We start from the raw sequence: 8,482 nt of genomic DNA, 5'->3' as shown, positions 1-8,482 counted from the left end.
CTCTTTATGATAATACCAATAACTGCCACATAGTGCTTTAAGCTATCCAAATTACTTGACATACAGTAGTTAACTTGAGCCTCACTACAATCAGATTCTATATATGAATATTTAGCTCTAAAAAGGAAAAGTACAAACTATTATCAAAATTTTATCCCCATTTGTAAAACTACTAAAATCCATTAATGAATGATACCAATCTGAGGTACCACCACTTACTTAACAAATTGGACAAGATGGGGAAAATAGTAAAATTTCAATGTTGTTAGAACTGTAGGGGGAAATTCATAATTATCTGCTTAAATATGGTGATTTGATTCATCTACTTTGTATATTAATAGGCAATTTTAAAATTAGAGTTGCAAAAAGATGCTCATCTATTTTGATACAGTATTCTCACATTTAGGTCCATACTATAAAGATATCTATGAAAGGGAAGCAAGGACCCACTTATAAAAAAAGTATTCATAACAGCACTTTTTTAAATAGATTAAAAAAAAACTAGAAATAAGTTATGTGCCTAGTGCTTCACAAATGGCTACATAAATTGCAGTGCCTGAATATACTGGAGTATTATTGTGTCATAAGGAATATTGAATATGAATAATAAAAAGAAATATGTGGAGACACAAAATGATGCTGAGAGAAAAAATAATCAGCATGACAACAAAAATACAATATACAAGCTCACTTCAACTTTGCAAAGGAAGATATTTAGTGCCAAAACCTCAGACAAATACAAGTGTTAAGCTTTGTGCCATTATTAAATTTAATGGATGCATATGATTATCATTTATTTTATTAATCAGCAAGCAGCAGAAGAATACCAATGTATATGTAATCATTTGTGAATATTTTGTTGTATTTTACTTATTTGCTTAAGTTTTAGGTTATTTTATGTTTGGTTTTATTTACTATTGTGTTTCCTTGGAGTTTTTTTGTCAGTTTTATTACAGAGAAAAGGATAAATAAGTTGAATATTAGGGTAGAAATGACAAGACTTGACAAATGATTGGTCATGGGTTTGTGGGAGATGGAATATTAAATAATATTATAGATCTTTATAAATATTAATTATATATTTTTTATAATTCAAGATTTATAAACCTGGGAACCTGGGAGAGTGATGATAGTCTCAATAAAAATATAGAATTTGGACAATACTGTTTTAGGGGTGAAAAATCATGTGTTCCTATTTATGAGTTTGAGATGGTTATGTCATATCCAGGTGGAAATAATTAGCAACCAGGCTTTCAGTGAATGATTGGAGTCAGGGAAGAGACAACAGAATTTAAAATTTGGAAATCATCTACAGAGATAATAAGTAAATCAATGGAAATAAAACAGCATGAGGTAGAGGCTAGACTATATTTCTAATTCCATGTCTGGTCCTCTAATTATTACAACATGCTGACTCTTTTATTCAGTTGTATAAATAAATACAATATTTATATTCTGTGTAGGCAAAAAAAAGGAAGTGCTCTTTATACCTTGAGAGTACAGAGGGATTCAGAATTCTGTGCCAGGATTATTTGCTATTGGGCTTCTAATTAGTTAAGAAAAAGCTTTTAAAAGAAGATAAAATGTTATTTGTTAGTTTCTTCATTAAAAGTCGAGGAAAACACAAGTGTGTTAGGCCAAGACTAGTTAGCCTTGCATATAAATTGTTTTTGATCTTCTGAAATCTTTTGCATATATATATTTATTACATATCACTCAAAATCTGTTTCTTGGGTTTACTCTTCCTGGACATGCTAAATTCTATTATGACGATAAGCACAGGGAACCCTTCTAGCAACACCTTGCCAAAATGGAAAATTGACAACATAACATGTGAAATCATATAAGCCCCCTGGTGGTAAGGGAGCATATTCAGCAGGAAAAAAATTAGTAATTGCATAGAGTCACAGGATTAGTTAGAAGAGAGTAAAGGAACTTCATTTTTTAAAAAAAGATATTTTATTTTTCATAATAAAAGTATTTTATTATTTTCCAGTTACATGTAAGGATAGTTTTCAACATTTGTTTTCATAGGATTTTTAGTTCCCAATTTTTCTCCCACCCTCCCTTCCCTCCCCCCTCCCCAAGATGGAAAGCAATCTGTTATGGGTAATATATGTACAATCATATTAAACATATTTCTGCATTAGTCATATTGTGAAAGAAGAATCAGAACACAAGGGGAAAACCTCCAAAGAGAAAAAAAAAAGCCAAACAGTAGAAACAATATGGTTCAATCTGCATTCAGAATCCACAGTTTTGTTTTGTTTTGTTTCGTTTCTGGATATGTAGAACATTTTCTATCATCAGTTCTTTGAAATTGTTTTGGATCATTAGACTGCTGAGAAGAGCCAAGTATATTACAATTGGTCATCACATAATGTTGCCATTACTGTGTACAATGTTCCCCTGGTTCTGCTCATCTCACTCTGAGTCAGTTCATGTAAGACCTTCAAGGTTAGGAAAGGAACTTCAAAGGTCTTCTAGAGGGGGCACTAAGTGACTAAGTGATTTAGGCAAGGTGGCATATACAGCAAGGTAATCCTCTGACCCTAGAGAGAGTTCACATTCAACTGCTTCTTAGGTCATTTAAATGAACACGTTTTTATTAAGACAATAATAATGATAACAATTATTCTTAGTAGTAGTATTTAAAACTGTGTTTCCCATAAGAACACATAAAAAATAAGCTCACCTATTTTTAACTATCTGAAAAAACCACTTATTTTGGGTGCTTGCCCAATCTTTTTTAAGTTGAATAAGTTGATCAAATAAAATATTACATTCCAATTGGTTTAGTCTACCAGAGCATTTTAACAATGTGATAATTAAAAATTAATATGAAAATGTGTGGAGGGACAGCTAGGTGGTGCAGTGGATAAAGCACTGGCCTTGAATTCAGGAGGACCTGAGTTCAAATCCAGCCTCAGACACTTGACACATACTAGCTGTGTGACCCTGGGCAAGTCACTTAACCCTAATTGCCCCCCTATTTCCCCCAAAAACAAAAAGACCATGTGTGGAATATATAGATAATTTTTCTGAAATTTAAGATACTTGTACAAGAACACAGTAAAATTGTTATTATTGTGGTTGCTGAGATAATACTGTAGGCCATGCCCAATTTTCATTTGACAGGTATTGCTCTAACTTCCTCTATATATAAAATGTTCTGATTGAATATACTCTATTTCTCCTCTGGGGCCTGTTCTAACTTTGTCTGGGCTTGGAGGTCAGATGAGCCACTCATCCCACTGTTCTTCTGACATAGGCAGCAGGTTGACATGAACACTTCAAACTCATCCCTTGTTTACCAGAGAACACTTTTGTCAGCAAACAAAAGCAGATTTCCTATAATGAAAGATAAGACATAACAACACTACTGAGCTCTTTTCTATTTTCTTCTTTTTGTGATTATTTATTTTAATGAATATTGCATTAAAGCAGTGGTCAAGACTTGTTAGCATGCTGGACTAAACCAACAGATTTGGTTTGAGGAATCACCATTATTTTTCTTCTAATAACATCCCTGTGAATGCAGTGAACAATCTTTACTGGTTATAAACAAAACATGCTGCTTCCAACCTGTATTCAACCACACTAATGTTTATTAAGTTAATATTAACTCTACATTATCCCATAATTTTTCTTAATGACAGAAAAGTGGGACAAGTTTCTCAATATTGGCACAAGAATACCTGAAACAGGAATGGCTGTTGTGCTAAGGTTTGAACCACTGATTTGCTTTAGGATGGGAGGTAACCAGTGTGAAGAGTGCTGTCTAGTGGTAGGCTTTATTGCGCAGGTGGAGAATGATTAAAATGAAAGAGGAGGAGCAGCTAGGCAGCACAGTGGATAGAGCACCGGCCCTGGAGTCTGGAGGACCTGAGTTCAAATATGGCCTCAGACACTTAACACTTACTAGCTGTGTGACCCTGGGCAAGTCACTTAACCCCAATTGCCTCACCCAAAAACGAAAAAGAAATTTTAAAAGCCTAGACATAAAATGAAAGAGGAAAAAAGAGTGGTGACAGGATGTTTGGCAATGAAATTTCCAAAATTCTTTCTCATACTATTCATTCCATATCGCTCCATCTCTTGGGTATCAAGCAATTTATTTATTATAAAAGGTGTTGCCATAACAACACTAATTAATTACAATGGAATTTCATAAACTGTAGCTTGGAGCCAATGCATGGCTCTTTGTCTGCACTTTGTTGTTAAAAAATGAGAAACAGAGAGACTCGCAGAGAGATAGAGAGAAGCTTCTAATGGAGTATGCTGAGATGCAAGGCACCAACATATAAGGCAGCTGTTGGAGAATAATGGCTGAGTCAGCCTGTATTCAGGTTATGTGTTATATGCACATTCATATTTTCATTGCAGACATATGGCATGGCCATCATGGCTAATGAAGCTTAGAGTTTACACACATAGTGGACATACTGTGAATTCAAAGGGAAATTTTGATAAAGGAATAAATTAGTGTAACCTGGGATACCATGAGCAAAGAACTACAGGAACCAGAAAAAAAAGAAAAAAGTTATTATTATCAGGACATTTATATTGCTTAGAATCTGGAATTCCAAAGAAAACAGAATAATAATCATCATCTGATAAAGAAGAATAACCTAATGTAAGCAATAAATGGTAGGGAATATATTAGGAGAATACTCAAAACAATAAATGAAGTTAGAATGTCCAGATGTCTTTGTTTTACCTGAATGTTCCAAAAATGTCCAAATGTCACTTCATTTTCTTTCCTACCTCCTCTCTCGCTGTCTCTGTCTGTCTCTCTGTCTCTCTCTGTGTCTCTCCAAATCTTCTAATATTCTGTGTTTTTCTTTCTTTTTGTATTGTGGTTACTTTGTCAAAACATACCTGAACTTCAGATTTAGTTCTTTGTGTGCAATGCATATTATGTGAGGTAAAAATTTGCATAGATTCTTATCATGAGATCCCAAAAATTGTGGATTGCTAAGAGAACAAAGAGAACATCATGTTAACCTCCTTAAGGAAAAGGCCCTCTACAGAATAGTTGACAAATAATCATCCATCCTTAACTTAAAGACTTCATGTAAAGGGAAATTCATTATTAGAGTGAGCTTGGTTCAATGAAAAGAGAGACAGCTCTGGAGTCAGAGGACCTACATTTAAATACTATAGCTGCTCTTTACTGCTTGTGTAACTTTGGACATACTTAAAACTATCTTTGACTCATCTGTAAAATGAAAACTTTGAACTAGATGTTCTCCACAGTCTCTTTCCACTCTAAATGTATGGCATCTAAGATATCTAATTATTAGGATTCCCCTGCCCCTGTCATGACACATAAATTTGTTTCTTTGTAACTTTTAATCCAAATTCTCATCCTTTATTGATATGGTGCATTCGACTCATAATCAGAAAAGCTGGTTTCAATTCTATCTCACATCCATAATAGTGATTTTTAAAAAATAATAAACATTTTTATTTATAGTTTCGAGTTCCAAGCTTTATCCCTCATTCCCTCCCTGAGGCAGTAAGCAATAAGATATGGGTTATACATATGCAGTTATGTAAAACATTACCATATTAGTGATTGAACATCACCAAGTCATTTTTTCTTCCTTGTTTCCTTCCTTCCCTCTTCTTGCTTTCTCTTTCACAAGACCTGTTATTTCATTACCATATGTAATTCCTAGTGACATTATATGGCACTTAAAGTTTTGTAAAACATTTTACATAGATAATTTCATTAAATTACACAATATCTCGGTATGTTGGGTGATCCCAATTTTATAGATGAGTTACCTGAGGCAAAGTTTAAATATGCCACCCATTTCTTGACAGGAAACTAATGGACCACAGTTATAAAATGAGACACATTTTCAGATATGGCCAATATATTTTAAAAATTTACTTGGTTATATTATTTGTAATTTTGAAGGTTTTTATTGGAAGGGAGGGTGAGTTAGTGTATAGTGCTAGAGATGATAATAATAATTAATAAAAGAAGGAAATAATTCTCAATAAAACATTCAAAACACACACAGAATGGGAATACAACAACAGAATTCAGAAAAAGACAAGGGTAATTTTATCATTACTGTGTTCAATATAATATAAATTTAAAAATACTTAACCACTTCACAGTTTCATGTAAAATCCCCTTTTTGTTCCTCTTTTTACTAACATTCATTTTTGTTTATAATCAAGTTCATAATAAACACATTTTAGAGTTTAAAAGACTCCTACATGTCTGCCTTCTCACCCCTCCCCACCCCATCTTCTTTCCTCCAGGTTGAGTAACTAGTTCCTTCAGCAAATCTTTATACAAAAGAACTTGATATACTTCACCAATTCTCCCCCCCCCGCCCTAGATATTCTCTAATTGGTTACTATCCTTAAAATATGTTCTAAAGAATAGACCATAATATTCCAAATGTAGTCTGAACAACGAAATGGACGATGAGGCTATCACCTCTTTGTTTCACTGCACTGACTCTCAATGCAGACTTTAATTGTACTTGTCTCCTTGGCTGCCACATTACATATTTTTGATACATATTGTGGTATCACTCCAGTAAAAACACTTTTTCAAATGAATCGCCATCTAGCCATATGTCTTCCAATATAACTTGTAATGTTGATTTTTTTGTAAACACAAATATAAAATTGCATTTTTCCTCATAGATTGTTTTATTACTATTGGCCCAATGTTCTATCCTTTCAATAGCTTTTCTGAACCTCAATTTGACATTTTATGGGTTAGATACTTCCTGTAGCTGTCATCTGCATTGATTTTCCATTTTCTGGTTATATAGAATAAGAAAGTGAGCTCCAAAGAAGTTAAATGACTTGTCCAGCATCGTGTAGCTATTAAGTACCAGGTGCAGGAGCGAACTCAGAAGATCACTTGACTGTAAGATCAATATTCATTTTGTTTCATGAAAAAATAGCGAAACGCAAAGTATGGCATGCTCCCCCCCAAAACTGAGAGGGAAAAGATTCATAAGTGATTCCTTTAAGCTGAAGAGAGATCATAAAGCCAATTATGGATATTATTTCAGAAATCTATTCATGAGTAGTTTGACAGTGATAACTGATGAGACCCCCTACAGATTAGTGATATGGAAGCCAAGAGAATAAGGCTTTATCTCTCCTTTTCTTGACATAGGCATACTATTAGATCTAGCTTCAAGTTTCAGTAAAATGAGCTGTCATTTATGCCTTTCTGAATTTGTGCTGATTCTACCCCATCTCCTAACCTGTCCTTCATTCGCCAATTACAGATCAAGAACTAGTGCCTGTCCTTGCTGTTCCTTTTCTCTCCCTGAGAGTAATGATTTGTCTTTTCTAGAGAGTGGAAATCAAATAAGAAGCTCTGTTCTAGAGTATACAAGTCCATTGTTCATTCAGTTCAAGAGACTCCTATGATCTGAATTCCACCCAAATTGCATGTTTCTAAATCAAGCCTCCACTGACCTAGATCCTAAAGTGTAAGCTGGGGTTCTTGTCATAACTCTATGTAAAGAGAAATTTGAATTCCTAGTCCTGATAAATATAACATTTTTTCATCACAGGATACAAACAGAATAATGCAAAAAAGTGAAAGGGGAAAAATCCAACAACATCCAGACATCTGAAAGATAAAGTGGACATTTTCCATTTAGCAATATTGAACCTGATTCCCCATTCCTATATGTGTTGCCAGCTGTGCACAGGGCTGTTTGGCCCTATGAGATTCTCCCTGCAGACATGACAGCAGCTGCAAAGCCACCTGCAAGGGGAAATGAGGTTGAAGAACTAGAGAATTACATAAGCCCCAGGCTAAGTTTTTCTTTATCCAGTTTCAGCATGAGTGCTAGAATTGGGAAGGAAAATCATCACCTGACACACGTCAGATTAGATACTCCCCTCATTTTGCATATATTCAAATGCCAGAGGAAGAACATTGGGTAATAAGGTTGTGTTGCATTTAACATTGGTGGGTGAAAGGACCATATGGTCTCCAGTTACTGGGTTTAAATCTAAATTGAGAAGAGAATAAAGAATATTTTGGGGATAAGGAATGTGATGGCCGTTACCAGAAAGCACCGTGTCTAACATTGTTGATATCATCATCAATTTATGTTAGTCATTCTGTGGCATTTCAGCGAAAAGTTCCCAAGCAAATCTCTTTCTTCTCTTAAGCATAGCTTGAAGAAGTGCTAGTCACTTATATCCTCAATGTAAAGTAGGAAGGTTAATTCAGGAATATGGGAAGTCAGAGAACATAATGAGGTCCCAGAAAGAAGGTGCTATGATCAATTCTACAATCAGTTCTTCCTTGAAGAGAAGGAATGAATAAGAGTATTTGGGGGACAAGATAGAGATGTAGATAGAACAATACAGTAAAAAAGCATTCAAGGTCAGTTAAAAGAGGAATAGGCAGGACATTAGACAAATGGAATGAATCAGTAGCAGGTACTTTTCATGCTATGAGCCTGATTATGCAGTC

The sequence above is a fragment of the Dromiciops gliroides genome, chromosome 3 (genome assembly GCF_019393635.1).
Source record: "Dromiciops gliroides isolate mDroGli1 chromosome 3, mDroGli1.pri, whole genome shotgun sequence".
Lineage (NCBI taxonomy): Eukaryota > Metazoa > Chordata > Mammalia > Microbiotheria > Microbiotheriidae > Dromiciops > Dromiciops gliroides.
Note: the sequence above shows the minus strand (reverse complement) of the source record.